Source organism: Salvelinus sp. IW2-2015, linkage group LG4q.1:29 (genome assembly GCF_002910315.2).
Source record: "Salvelinus sp. IW2-2015 linkage group LG4q.1:29, ASM291031v2, whole genome shotgun sequence".
NCBI lineage: Eukaryota > Metazoa > Chordata > Actinopteri > Salmoniformes > Salmonidae > Salvelinus > Salvelinus sp. IW2-2015.
In genome coordinates, this window is record NC_036842.1 from 7,710,520 (window position 1) to 7,726,615 (window position 16,096).

The 16,096-nt window shown below is 45.9% G+C and overlaps 1 pseudogene; it reads left to right on the forward strand.

The window, feature by feature from the left end:
- The window catches only part of LOC111962823 (zinc finger SWIM domain-containing protein 6-like), a 59,245-nt pseudogene that overhangs the window by 6,285 nt on the left and 36,864 nt on the right, over positions 1-16,096 (forward strand).

Genomic DNA, 16,096 nt, shown 5'->3' on the forward strand with positions numbered 1-16,096 from the left:
AGTGCTCCCTACCCCCAACCAAGCTCCCTGCCCCACCCAGTCCCTGACCCCCAACCCAATGCTCCCTGACCCCCAACCCAAGTGCTCCCTGACCCCCAACAGGTCCCTGATCCCCAACCCAAGTGCTCCCTGACCCCCAACCCAATGTCCCTGACCCCCAACCCAATGTGCTCCCTGACCCCCAACCCCAAGTGTGCTCCCTGACCCCAACCCAAGTGGCTCCTGATCCCCAACCCAAGTGCTCCCTACCCCAACCCAAGTGTCTCCCCTGACCCCCAACCCAAGTGCTCCCTACCCCCAACCCAAGTGCTCCCTGACCCCCAACCCAAGTGCTCCCTGACCCCAACCAACACCTAAACCAGTGCTCCCTGACCCCCAACCCAAGTGCTCCCACCCCAACCCAAGTGCTCCCTGATCCCCAACCCAAGTGCTTTGAAGTGTGGCATGTCAAAGTGCATTATGAATCTATTATAACACCACACCTGTACATATGGCAGATGTTCTATACAGCCGGTTATGGCTCACACACCAGACAATGCCTTTATGGGGATATGTACGGTATGAGTGGGGAGGCTGGCTAGGCTTTTGTAGTGTGTCTGATTGTTATGTGAGAGATGTGGCCCAGCCTGTTGGTGAATTCCACTGTGGTAGAGGGGGGAGTTTGATTTTGAAATGATGCATTGAACACACAATAGAATACACTGAATAGAATGTACATAACAGAATGGAGACTAGAGAATAGTGTACACTGAATAGAATGTAGATAGGATAATGCAGATCGTCTAGACAGACTTGTTTACTGAGGCTATTGCTTGGTACGGTTTCAGAAGACCAGAATGGTAGTAGTGATATACACACATTTCTCTCTCTTCTCTCTCTCTCTCTCTCTCTCTCTCTCTCTCTCTCTCTCTCTCTCTCCCACACACACACACCTACATTCACACACTGCAGTGCACGTGAACCCGCCGGGCCCTACCAGATTACAGTATATGCACGATTTAATTGGCTATAATTATCTGCCCAATCAATGTTCTGGAGGCGCATTCCCCCGAACGAACACCACACACCCACACACACACACACAGACACAGACACAGACACAGACACACAGACAGACAGACAGACAGAAGCAAATGGAGACTCTTTTGTCTTGTGCCTCATATGTCAATTTGTATTGAAGCTGCAGTGGAATAGGCCAGTGAACCGAGCATAACTGCAACACCACAGAGAAAGGGCATTCTTCACATTATAGCAGAAAAGTATAGATCTGGACAACCTACATAAATACTGAAAGCATTTTCAAGACCTCCCAGTTAGTCTGAAATACAGGCAGAGTGGAGATTAGAGCCTATTTAAGGCTTCTCTTAGATAGGTAAATATTCATAAGACTGTGGCAAAGGAAATACGTATGTTCTAGTATTGTAGGGTTCTACAGTAGTGTGCTAGTTCAAGTGGGGAGGATGAAAGAGAGAGAGGCCAATGAAAAGGGAGGATTACAGCTAAAAGCGAGTGGAAAAAGCAGGTATATAAAAGGGAGGGAGGATAGAGAGCTGCCATGATTAGATCTTTATTTAGTCACATGACAGGAGCTGTAGTTGCAGTGTACAGTGGAAACTCTGAGCTCCAACAGTTTAGGTGTGACTTAAACTAAAGAAATGTCTCAGATAATACATTTAGTGACAGTTTTCAGTCACACTGTGCGAGGATCTATGAATATTCGATGGTCGTGACTAGACATGGGTTTGAATTAAATTCCATTGGTGGAGGACATTGGTTTGATCAAAGCCACTCAGAGAGACAGTGCCTGCAATTGGACTGAGTGTATGAGGGTATGTCTATCCTGCTATGGCCTGCTGACACTCCCAACAATCAGCTCCCTTGTTTTTGCCTACTGTTGAAGCGGAGGCTGTTTACCACGACCCCACACGCTCAGTGCATTAGCCTACCTCCCCCTGTCAGCGCGTCTCGTCGTAGTGAATAATCAGCCTACTACTGTCGCGGTCGTCAGCACAACTTGATTGATGAGTGGGAAGAGACCACACATCAAGGTATAAGGAATCCCCGAGAGCGAATGGGAGAGGTCGAGTGTGTTGGGGAGGGAGGACACGTATGTGGTCTTGACTGGCCTCTCGAAGCAATTCAGATGACAGAATGAGTGCTACGGGTCGGTACGTCATTCAGATCAGTACCTTTCCATTCTTGGGGCATGGCATGATAGTGGAACCCACTCTTCGAGAGCAGGTCGGGATAACGCCTGACGCCTAGAGAGACGATTGAAAATGAATGTCCAAAAACACAACAGCTACCGGCCTGCACATGGCTTCAGATGTGCGTGGCTAGGAAAGCCGTCTGGGCCAGCTGCCTTGCGAGGCTTAACACGTTTGTGAATGACTTACATAGCCTTCGGTGGAGAACGGTAAGCGCGTTATAGCCCTCTTGTCTTCAGGATGGGCTTTCCTTCAGTCGTTTTGGCCTTGAAGCGTGATAAAAAGGTGTTTAGCTTGTTCGGGTTAGAGTGGCGTTTGGTGTCCGCCGTGACTGGCTCTTCTTTTTTAATCTCGTGATTTTAGAAAGCCCCTTGCCAACATATTGCCTCGTATCCATCCCTCTGAATGCTCGTCCCCTTGTGTCCCCATACTTTGTCTCGCCATCTTGAGCGTCTGCGTAGGTCGTCATTGTTTGTACTGTTTAACCATTCAACAATTGTCCCCTCAGGTTGCCGTGTTTATAAGCAGCATCTCTCTCCTTCAGTTTCCTTGACAAGGCGTGCCATCATACTACGGTTTTGTTTCCGGGTATGTTATTGAAGACATTGTCGGTTATCCCCTTTCATCTATGTATTTTTTTTAATGAAATCGGTGGACTGGGTTGGTGTATCCATTGTATGTTATCCCCAGTGTGACCTGGAACATATTCTTGCCCACTGTGGATGCAAAACAGTCTTGGAGCATGGATTTCTAATGTGGCTCAGACCAGCGTTTGTACAGACCATTGGACCACCGGCGAACTATCCTCCTTGAAGTTTTTGTTTATCGGCGGGGAGGAGCAAAATGAAGTCATGCGTCAGATTTGCCGAAAGGAGGACGGGAGATGGCGTTTTATAACCGTGTCAGAAAAGGCGATACTGATAATGTGGCAGTTGTACGGTTGATAGCAATCTCCACGAGTGGACAGTTCAATGCCTGTTAGATGGTAATTCTGCGGCAAGGTTCTCAAATTGACTTTTTGTTGAAAGGTCCCCCGCGACATTGTTCAGGGTCAATTGAAGATCTTGAGCGGATGTACACAGCCATGGAGATAATCCCTGAGAAACTCTCTCGAAAGGCAAAAAAGGGCCGACAATTATGGCCAAGTTATTCCAAGTCTGGGAGAGCAGAAGCTTGCAGGTTCCTGTACGTTTCACCGTCGCCCCACTTGTTATTGGTCATAAAGCTGAGCCACTCCGCCCTTTATTTCTGGCCGAGAGAACCTTCTTCTGATCAGCTCGATGAACTGCTTAAAACCGCTGTGTGGTATGCGATCCGGTCTTGGATGTTGGAGGAAAGGCCACGTTCAGAAAAAAACAGATTGTGTGGAGATTTTCTATGTCCCTCTGGGAAGTACGTCACATTTATTCACTGATGATTTGACATTTGCGCAGTAGTGTGCTCGGTAATGGAGACGGGTCGCCCGGTGTTTCACCTCACTACAGACCCCCCCCCCCCCCCCACGCCGCCGTTCTTCGTTTCCGTCTCCGTAGGACCACAGGCATCCTGCGCCCCACCAAAGCAGCTAGACATTGTTCCGCCGTCTCTGGAAGGTCGTAGACCGTAGCACCCTTGATGCATGTTTACCTGGGTGTATTGAAGGTAAATGCACAAAAACCAACTGAGTAAGAACATGCTAGATCAACACAGAAAAAGGTTAGAAACCTGCAATGTTTTGTAGTAGCTGGAGGGAGGCGCCCTCTTATTTTGTTTGAATAGAGGTAAGGTTTGAAATGTCCTCTGGTATTTGTGTCCCGTGGTGTAAATCTGTCTAGTTTTTCCTGTTGTTTCGTTTCTGAGCTTTGGAGTTCTGCCTAGGATATTTTCCATCTTCGGTGTCAGACTCTGCGTGGATGTGGCTGAAATTTCCCAAACAAACACAATTTACCCCCTGCGTCCTGGATTCAGGAGGAAAAAGTACAGATGAGAGCGAAAGCAAACACACACAACACACACACACACACACCCACACCACACACACACACACACACACACACACACACACACACGCGCGCTGCGCACACACCACCACACACTGCATAATGGTAGGTGGAATGTTTGTCTCTGCAGTCAGCAGGTTGTGTGTGTATGTGTGTTTTTAGCTGTGTGTTGTGTGTGGTAGGGGTTTTTCTCTTTTGTTAGGCTATATTTTGATCAATCTCATAGACCCTGAGGGTTTGTTTTCCTCTATCTCTCATTCCCGTCTCACCCTTGATCCTGATATTCCTCCACCCATATCTCTGTCCGATCATTAACCTTTCATCCAGAGGGGAGGATGGGAGAGGGAAAAGCAGATGTACCCCAGTCTAGGAACTTTTCTCTCTCTTCTTACGATGTGAACAGACCCCATCTATTACCCATTTATTACACACACAACACACACACACACACACCACACACACACACACCACACAACACACACACACCAACACACACACACACACACACACACACACACACACCACACCACACACACACACACAACACACACACACACAACAACACACACACACACACACACACACACGGTGGGTGCTGCTTACTTGACATAACTAGTAAACACACTGTCAACCCATTGGCCTTCCCTTAAAAGGGAATGTGTGTTGTCTGTTAGAGGATTATTTGTTCCCACAGAGACGCTGAGCAAGTCAAAAGCCTGCCGCTCTAAAGCATTCATGGGAATACGGCCCCATGGAATGGTCTCCAAAGAACAACAATAAACGCAACACCCAACCAACTTCTGGCCAGCATGGAAACTCTGGACTATGGAACTAGAACCCCGATCTGGGCCAACAACTACCTGCCTGCCTGCAAACATTCCAGCACATTCATGCTATGACCACTATTCCAGGACGGGTTTTCCTAAAGTTTTTCACTTCTGGGTCCCCCCCTTCCAGCATTGGGGGGACGTCCCACGATGTTATTTTTTATGTGCACAAAGCACTGTTCATGACACAAAACTGTTCACATCCCCCTTTGTTGGTGGAGAGAATGTTACAGTTCATATACATTTTGCCACGTCTGTGTATTCATGCGATATTTGAGTGACAAAAAAATTAACAACTGTATCTATGGGCTAAAAAAACTTTAAAAATATTAGCTGATATGGTAGGTTGATCTGGGACATTTCTGACAAGTTATAAATAGCTTCTAAGTACAGTGTAAGAAAAAGTACTTGACCTTTGGAATTACTTGGATTTCTGCATAAATTGCGTCATTAAAATTGCTGTCGTGATCTTCATCTAGGTCACAACAATAGACAAACACAAGTCTGCTTAAAACTAATAACACACAAAAATTATATCGTTTTTCATTGGTCTTTACTGAACACACAGTGTAAACATTCACAGTGCAGGGGTGGAAAAAGTACGTGACCCTTGGGATTTAATAACTGGTTGCACCCTCCTTTTGCAGCAATAACCTCAACCAAACGTTTTCTGTAGTGCGGTATCAGACCTGCACAATGGTCAGGAGGAATTTTGGACCATTCCTCTTTACAAAACTGTTTCGTTCAGCAATATTTTCTTGAGAGTGTCTGTGGAACTGCTGCTCTTGAGGTCATGCCAACAGCATCTCCCAATCGGGTTGAGGTTCAGAACTTATGACTGGGCCACTCCAGAAGGCGTATTTTCTTTCTGTTGAAGCCCATTCTGTTTTGATTTACTTCATTTGTTTTGGTCGTTTTTCCTGTTTTGCATCACCCAACTTTCCTGTTGAGCTTCATTGGCGAACAAGGATTGGCCTAACATTCCCTGCAAAAATTTGTCTTGATAACAACTTGGGAATTCATTTTTCCGTTGATGAATAGCAAGCTGTTCAGGGCCCTGAGGCAGAAGCAGCCCCCAAAACATTTGATGCTCCCTCCCCACCATACTTTACAGGTTGGTATGAGGTTTTATTTGGTGTGCTGTGCCCTTTTTTTTCTCCCACACATGTGTTGATGGTGTTTTCCTTCCAAACAACTTTAAACCTGTAGTTTCAATCTGTCCACAGAATATTTTGCCAGTAGCGCTGTGGAACATTCAGGTGCACTTCTGCAAACTTCAGACGTTGAAACAATGTTTATTCTTGGACAGCAGTGGCTTCTTCTGGTGGTGTCCTCCCATGAAACACCTTCTTGTTTAGTTTTTTTGCGTATCGATAGACTCTCAACAGAGATGTTAGCATGTTCCAGAGATTCTGTAAGTCTTTAGCTGACACTCTAGGTTCTTCCTTACCCTCATTGAGCATTTCTGGCTCTGTGCTCTTGCAGTCATCTTTGCGACGGCCATCCTAGGAGAGAGTAGCAACAGTGTGAACTTTCTCAATTTTATAGAACAATTTATTTTACCGTGGACTTGGATGAACATCAAGGCTTTTAGAGATACTTTTGTAAACCTTTTCAGCTTTTATGCAAGTCAACAATTTCTTAATTTTAGGTCTTCTTAGAGATCTCTTTTGTTCGACGGCACTGGTGCACATCAGGCAATGCTTTCCTTGTGAATAGCAAACTCAATTTTGTGAGTGTTTTATAGTTACAAGGCAGCTCTATAACCAACATATTCCAATCTGTGTTCTCATTGATTGGACTCCAGGTTAGCTTGACTCCTGACTCCAATAGCTTGGATGAGTCATTAGCCAAGCGGGTTCGCATACTTTTTCCAACCTACACTTGTGCATGTTTAAATGATGTATTCAATATAGACAGAAAATGCTTAATTTGTGTTGGTTATTAGTTTAAGCACACTTGTGTTTGTCTATTGTTGTGACTTAGATGAAGATCAGATCAAATTGACATGAACAATTTATGCAGAAAATCCGGTAATTCCAGAAGGGTTCACAGGGACTTTTTTTCTTGCCACTGTATTGTAATGGACTAACATGGACAAGAGGAAAACTGATGAATTTGCACTCCTCATTTACAAATTGCCACCTTGTACATGCTACTATTCGAGTTTCAAGAGTTAGTTTAAAGCCGGACTGAGTCCCTTACCCTCTCCCCACAGTTTGGGATGCAGAATACTTCTATATCTATGGCAGATGAGAGCTTCTATGAGCAATGGCTTACCCTTTTTAATTGAGATGTGTTGCATGTGCACTCTCTCTCTGTCTCTCTGTTCCCTCTCCCCTCTCTCTCTGTCTCTCCCTCTCTCTCTCTCTCTTCTCTCTTCTCTCTCTGATTGTTAATCAGAAGGTTCTTATGAGCAATACTACTGTTACATGGGAGCTTAGCAGAGGATCCATCAACGGCATGTTACCGCTGCTGGCTCTTCCTAATGAAGGACTGATGGCCTTATCACTTCTACTGCAGAGAGGGAGGGGTGAATGAAAGGTTGCGCTGTCGGAGGAGGAGCGAATAGTAAATACCACCCTCAAACAACTACTCCCTCTTTCCGTCCCCTCTTCCATCTCCACCTTATCCACCCAACACCTATTAGAATGTCACCCTGGGTTTTCCATCCCCTCGTTTCGCCACACGTCCCTAACTCTTCCTCTCCCCTCTCGGATAGAAACAGTGCTGGCATGTTTAGGTGCCAGAGCTCTACCTCACTGTGTCCTTTTCTGGTATGATTGTGTGTGTGTGTTGTGTGTGTAGGACAACTTTGTGCCCGGTCAACACACGTTCAGGATGTCAGCCTTTATGACCGGTGTGTTTAGCCAGCTCTGGGGAAAGACAGGGGGATGGCCATAGGAGGATGGTAGTACTGGGTAGGTGCCTAGGGTGATACCTTGTGTTTGGGACCGTACTTTGGACTTGTGTGGCTGTGTAACTCCGTCTGTTTCCTGCTCTTTATTTATAGGAACATTCTCTGGCCTTGGGAGAGGACTGATGTCTGACTTTACCTAGTCAAACACACCCAGTGTGTGTGTGCTCATGACCTCCTGGAAACCCCCAGTTCCTATTAGCAGTCATATCCTGCTTTCCTGCTTTAACGATCACTTCCGTCTGACCCTCTCTGGATTTGGCTTACTTTCTCTTCTCTGTCTTTTGATCTGTCTTCTGTCTGTCTGTCTTCTGTTCTGTCTGTCTGTCTGTCTGCTGGTCTCTCTGTCTCTTGTTCTCTGTGGGTCTGACTAATGACGGATAAATGAGAGATTTCGGAAGCGCGCACACACACACCCATTAGCAGAAATGCATACCCGTCAACTTGAATGCATGAAGTCAAAAGGAACCAGAGGCAGCCCGAAGCGAAACTGAGTAAAGCAGGAAAGGAGGGAAGTGCTGAGCTGGTGATATGGTTTAGGTTTAGTTACAATTGAAAGAAAACCATGTGACCCACTTCAATGGTGACAGATTGTACCCCTCCCACCTTGGTATTTGTGGGGGTGGGCATGATGATGGTTTTTTAGGAAAGTGTTATCTTTGGGGGTGTGTCATATGTTTCTGATGTCACACACACACACACACCACACACCACACACACACACACCACACACACACACACACACACACACACACACAGTTGAACCGGTTATTCTTAGTCATACTCAAAAGCCATAGTTGTTTCCACGCCTTGCTTTCTGATTAATATAATGGCATCTAGACTGACTGGCCAGTCATTTTCCACTGAACACTACTGTATAAACTGTTCTGAGTTATCACTAACGAAATACACACACACACCCCACGCTTGCACTGCTTACAAACATTTACACACACGCGCACGCACCACGCACACACGGCATCAGAATTATCTTGAGTCACGGAATGACACGACAAAGCACAGAGGAAGGGTTAGGGTTGTTGTCATCGTGTGGCTTGTTCGCCTCTCTCTGTTTTCTCTCTGTCGCGTAACCGTACGTTCTGGAACTTCCCTTGTTTGTTGCATTTGCATTAGGATCAACAAAAGCTGATATGCTTGTGTAGGGGTTTGTTCATTGCCATAAAAATAAGTTAACTCATTCATTTCCCTGCTTGTTGAGGACATGAGACGGTTTAGTCGGGGTTTCTGCTGCAGCAGGATACCAGCTAAGTACCAGGATGTTTGTGTAATGTTAGACAGTTAGAGGAAGAGGGCTTGTAACAACGGTAAATGTAATAGCTTTCTATTTATTCACCTTTTATCTCATAAACCCGCTGAATGTAATAAACCTGCCGGGAACAAATCTTAATGTTGAACGGTGAACGCAATACGGTTTTCTGACCCAAATGTATTGACTTCAAACCAATCCATGTATAGCATACCAAAATCGATGTTTTTATGCACATTACCACCCGCCACCCACTGCCAATTAAACACAACCAAACGCATGCACATCATTACAGAAATACTCATTTTGGCATCAACAAGCACACATGAAATGCCACACTCCATGAGATATATACCACACACACACATCAACAATTGCTTGATTATATTTAATCAAACTTATTATGTGTATCTTTGGTGCTTATCAGGTTAGTAGCAACTTCTTTATGAGAACACCCCGATGAGTGTAATAACCAAAATGTCTGTTACTGTGTTTTACTTTCCCTTATTTTTGGAAGGACATGGAATAGTCCAAAACGTGCAAATGCCATCAGTCTGGCATCCAGGCAGGCTCAAGCAAACGCAATGACTAGACACAACTGCCAGGTGCCTACGAACGTCTTAAAATGGTCCCGGGGTATGTCCCCAGTACCAAACCGTGAACTAACCTTAGTCATCTATTGTTTTGCAGGGAACTATTGCAATGACATGTTTTAATACGTAGGCGCTTACAGATTCATTCAGGTCTTTCTTTGTGTGTCTGTGTGGTGACTACTATCAGTGTGTGCTGGAATATGTACGATTCGGGGGGGGGTGTGTATGTTCATCATGAGCAAAAGTAATACAATTATTTTTTTAAATGTATTTTATGCATTGATTTGTTGCCGTTTATTACATTATTCATGAAAAAAGTTGTTACTCACCTGTTAATTAAATAAACCACTGAGTTAATGTAACAACTTGTACATTTAAACAGAGGAAAGTTATTACGTTTTACTGGGTTTATTACATAAAATCTAGAATGTTATTTTCAGTAGGAAACGTTATTACTCTTGCCAGTGTTATTACATTTTGCCGTTGTTTCGCTAGACCCCAACATCTGAAGGATGGCATGTGGAAGCTTGCATGGGGTGGGCAGGACAAACGGGGGGGGGAGGGGGAAATGACGTGAACACCGGGTGCTCGGTGTCAACTGACTGGGTGGATCTGTGGCATTCAATGGAAAGGAGGTCACAAGGTGCTACGCCCGTCACACACACACAGACCAACACATGCACACACCACCCCTCCACTGGGATGGATTCTCCATTATCTGTTTATGATCACCTGTTGAAGTTGAAAAGTTCAAGTTAATGTGGGCGACCCTCCCCCCCACCCCCCCTTTCAAATGCAGTGCAGCAGATGTGTGTGTGCGTGTGTGGTTTGGTGTGGTTGTGTTACCATCACTTTTTAAACTTTAGGACAGAATACCTGAGGTTATGGACTAGTAACTTGCACCACTCAGACACACATTGACCCCTCTCTTGCAGGTGGGCCATATATACAGCTGATCAAAACCTATGGCTCCCTGGGTAGGCTGCTCTGCCTTGCTCTTTGAGAGGATGTGGGAGCTCCATGGTCCCAGAGCTCAACACTGGAGTGGTTTAGCCAAACACATCTCTGGTTTAGGACCCAGACCTGCAGCCTTTTCCCATCTCTCTCTTTCTATTTCTCTCTCACTCTCTCATTCATTCATAAGGGCTGGTTTTGGCATTGGGAAACATATGTTTACATTGCCAAAAGCAAGTGAAATTGGATAATAAACAAAAGGTGAAATAAACAATACAAAAATGAACAGTAAACATTGCCACTCCACTAAAGTTTCAAAGGAAATAAGACATTTTAATGTCATATTATGGTTATTGTACAGTGTTGTAACCAGTGTGCCAATAGTTCATCTCTCCCTACCCTCTCTCTACCTTCTCTACCCTCTCTCTCTTCTCTGTCCCTACCCTCTGCTCTCTCCCTACCGCCCTCTCTACCCTCTCTCTTCTCTCCCTACCCTCTCCACTCTCCCTCTATCTTCCCTACCCCCTCCTCTCTACCCTCTCTCTCTCTCTACCCTTCTTCACTCCCTACCCTCTCCTCTCCCTTACCCTCTCTCCACTCTTACCCTCTCTCCACTCTCTGTACCCTCTCTTCTCTTACTCTCTTCTTATTACTCTCTTCTCTCCCTACTCTCTCTACACTCTCTCCCTACCTTCTCTCTCTTGCTCGTGCCTCTATTTATTATCTGTGCTCTCATTCTTCGTGCTTCTCTCTTTCTGTCCACACCTTTGTGCTAATTAATTCAGATTCCGGGATATAATACGTTTCCCAAGCCTATTAAAAACTTCTTTGGCTGCGTTAGTTAATGTTTGGTCACTGTATGAGTTTCTGTGTGGTTCTTGTTGGTGCCATTCATCTGTTTTTGCTGTCAAAACGCTTTTAGCTAGTTTAGATTCTTTAACATGCTGCCCCTGCCAAGACCACCAGAAAGGATCTATTGACTGTTTTTTTAGGTGAGTGGTGGGAATGAGACATTTGGGGAGAGAAGCATTTGTGCTCCCGGCACAGTTGTTTGTGTGTGTGTTGCCTTGCCTGGTTGAGGTCCTCGAAGGCTGAACGAATTACTTGGACAGCGTAGGTCCAGGGAACGGAGCGGTACGCAATAAAAAGAGAAGAAAAATGAATGCCGGCCTTTTTTGTTTCCTTCTTCCACCTGAATCCACTGACAGTTGATGTCTGTCAGCAGTTCATGTCCAGGAGTTGGACTGTAATCTCAGTTGCAGTACCGTTGTTATGTGTGGGACAGATCTGATTTACATATTGTTGTGCTGTTCATTAGGTGAGGGAGGGTGTGTAGTTACTGAAGCGCTTCCTTTCATCAATTCTTATCTGTCCCTCCTTCCCCCCTTCTCTGGTTCATTTTCTGGCTGTTTTTCCTTGATTTCCTTTTTCCTTCTCGCGGCCTTCTATCCTGGCTGCTTTCTGTCCGCTAGCGGGTGATTGAGATGAGTCTTGAGTGTCTGTTTTTCCTCAGCTCTTTAAGGACCATTGTCCTTGTCTAGTGGAACTTGGAGGAGAGAAGGTGCAACTTCACTGTTTGTTAACAGTGTGTGTGTGTTGTGTGTGTGTGGTGTGGTGTGTGTGTGTGTGTTGTGTGTGTGTGTGTGTGTGTGTGTGGTGTGTGTGTGTGTGTGTGTGTGTGTCGTGTGTGTGTGTGTGTGTGTTGTGTGTGAGAGGTTGGGCAACATCCGAGTGGGACGTGGGAGCACTTGTTTAAGTGAGCTGTGTTGTGTGCTCCTGTCATCAAAGTGTGTGTGTGTGTGAGAGACTGCAGGGTTCACTAGAGCCCAATGGCCCTCTCTCAATTTAGACACAAAATGTTCAACCCGAGGTCCCTTTTTTGACCAGTGAAAGGACGCCATAAAAACACAGCTACAATTGTGTCCATTCTGAGCTGCAGAGCTTTACAACTCCTCCACTGTTGTTGTGGACCTTTCTTCTCTCTTTCTCCCCTTTTTCGAGGCTATCTCTCCTTTTTCCCAAGGTATCTCTCCTTTTCCCAAGGTAGTTTTAAACAGAGCTGTGTGGGTTTGAGTCTAAGCGTTGTGAATTAGAGTGTCTCTCCTCCTTTTTCCTTGAGGTCATTTATCAGGTTGTCTATCTCCCCTTTTCCCTGTTTGTTTCTGAGGTTTTCAGTGGAGGCTGCAGATTTTCTTCTGGTTGGTTGTAAGAATCTCCTTCTTTTCCCTGAGGTCTATCAAACAGTGGGGTTGCAGGCCAGTCCACTCGCGACTAGCAGTGTAAAGGAAAATTCTTTTGAAAATGACTTCAAAGAGAAAATGGCTCGGCGGAAGTGGTTGAATATGACAAGGTAGCGACTGCAGAAGCTCTGTCAGAGAATGACTTTCCTGGTTGGTGGTGCCTGTGTGCGATGATTGGTCAGCACAGTGAGGAGGCACCAGCAGATTGTCTTCAGGGGACACGGATTGGGCCTACTCCTACTCCAATCCTTTAATGGCCCAATTGAAGCTTGGCGGAGGCATCCCCCACCACCAAACACCACACACGCCCCTCCCCCCACACACTGTTTCTTCGGCTAGTGCACTACCACACACACCCTCCCCTTGTTCCTCCACACCACCTCTCAATGTTTCTGTCTACAGAGCATGCTTCTATTCCTATTGGCGGTGTGGCAGAAGTTAAGGACATGGAAGGGGTTAGCTGGCCATTGTCTAATAAATACACAGTTGAAGGCGGTCTTTGTTACAATGCTGTGAGAACCAGAATGACTCTAGCCCAACCGTCTCGGACGGGCAACCAACTAGGACAACCTCTGTGATGACAACGGCGGGGGGAGGGGGGGATCCTTACAGACCGCCCATTAGGGTGCCACTGACTTCTCACAGGCATTGGATCTCTCTCTTTTTTTTCAGGAGGAAAAGTACAGATGAGAGCGAAAGCAAACACACACACACACACACACACACACACACACACACACACACACACACACACACACACACACACACACGCGCGCGCGCACACACACACACACTGCATAATGGTAGGTGAATGTTTGTCTCTGCAGTCAGCAGGTGTGTGTGTATGTGTGTTTTAGCTGTGTGTGTGTGTGTGGTAGGGGTTTTTCTCTTTTGTTAGGCTACTATTTGATCAATCTCATAGACCTGAAGGTTTGTTTTCCTCTATCTCTCCATCCCTCTCACCCTGATCTGTATTCCTCCACCATATCTCTGTCCATCATTAACCTTCATCAGAGGGGAGGATGGGAGAGGGGAAAGCAGATGTACCCCAGTCTAGACTTTATCTCTCTCTTCTTATCAGATGTACAGACCCCATCTATTACCCCATTATTACACACACACACACACACACACACACACACACACACACACACACACACACACACACACACACACACAGACACAGACACAGACACAGACACACAGACAGACAGACAGACAGAAAGCAAATGGAGACTCTCTTTGTTTGTGCCTCATATGATCAATTTGTATTGAAGCTGCAGTGGAATAGGCAGTGAACCGAGGCATAACTGCAACACACAGAAAGGGCATCATTCACATTATAGCAGAAAAGTATAGATCTGGACAACCTACATAAATATGAAGCATTTTCAAGACCTCCAAGTTAGTCTGAAATACAGGCAGAGGTGGAGATGTAGACCTATTTAGGCTTCTCTTAGATAGGTAAATATTTCATAAGACTGTGGCAAAGGAAATACTGTATGTGCTAGTATTGTAGTGGTTCTACAGTAGTGCTAGTTCAAGTGGGAGGATGAAAGAGAGAGAGGCCAATGAAAGGGAGGGATTACAGTAAAAGCGAGTGGGAAAAGAGGTATATAGAAAGGAGAGGGGGAGGAAGAGAGCCTGCCATGATAGATTTTTATTTAGTCACATGCACAGAGCTGTAGTTGCAGTGTACAGTGAAATCTGAGCTCCAACAGTTTAGGTGTGACTTAACAAAAAATGCTAATAATAATATATACATGTTTACAACTGTGACAATGATAAAATGTAAATGTCCATTGGGGTGTGGACATGTGGTTTGACCCTTTCAGCTCCTCAGAGACGTGCCCCCAATGGCGGAGCTGTTGATGAGGATGGTTACTAGCCTGGTACCTCCTGAACTCCACAATCAGCTCCCTTTGTTTTGCTGATGTTGAAGGGGAGGTGGTTTACCCGGCACCACACCGTCAGAGTGCCTACCTCCTCCCTGTCGGCCGTCTCGTCGTAGTTGGTAATCAGGCCTACTACTGTCGCGTCGTCAGCAAACTTGATGATGGAGTGGGAAGAGACCACACAGTCAAGGGTATACAGGAAGTCCCCGAGAGCGAATTGGAGAGGGTCGAGTGTGTTGGGGAGGGAGGAAGTGATGTGGTCTTTGACTGGCCTCTCGAAGCAATTCATGATGACAGAAGTGAGTGCTACGGGTCGGTAGTCATTCAGATCAGTTACTTTCCATTCTTGGGCACTGGGATGATAGTGGACATCTTGAAGCAGGTCGGGATAACGGCCTGAGCTAGAGAGAGATTGAAAATGAATGTCCAAAAACACAACAGCTACCCGGCCTGCACATGCTCAGTGGGCGTGGCTAGGGAAGCCGTCTGGGCCAGCTGCCTTGCGAGGCTTAACACGTTTGAATGACTTACATACGTCCTTCGTGGAGAACGTAAGCGCGTAGCCCTCGTTGTCTTCAGGGGCTTTCCTCAGTCGTTTTGCTTGAAGCGTGATAAAAGGTGTTTAGCTTGTTCGGTAGGGTGGCGTTGGTGTCCGGCGTGACTGGCTTTCTTTTTGTAATCTGTGATTGTTAGAAGCCCCTGCCACATATGCCTCGTATCCATCCCTCTGAATTGCTCGTCCCCTTTGTCCCCATACTTGTCTCGCCATCTTGATCGATCTGCGTAGGTCGTGTTTGTACTGTTTAACCATACAATTGTCCCCGGTCAGGTTGCCGTGTTTATAAGCAGCATCTCTCTCCTTCAGTTTCCTGACAAGGCTGCCATCAATCTACGGTTTTTGTTTCGGGTATGTTTTGAAAGACATTGTCGGTATCCCTTCATCTATGTATTTTTTTAATGAATCCGGTGACTGGGTTGGTGTATCCATTGATGTTATCCCCAGATGTGACCTGGAACATATTCTTGCCCACGTGATCAAAACAGTCTTGGAGCATGGATTCTAATTGGTCAGACCAGCGTTGTACAGACCTGACCACCGGAACTTCCCTCCTTGAGTCTTTTGTTTATCGGCGGGGAGGAGCAAAATTGAGTCATGGTCAGATTTGCCGAAAGGAGGACGGGAGATGGCGTTTATAACCGTGTCGAAAAGGCGTGTG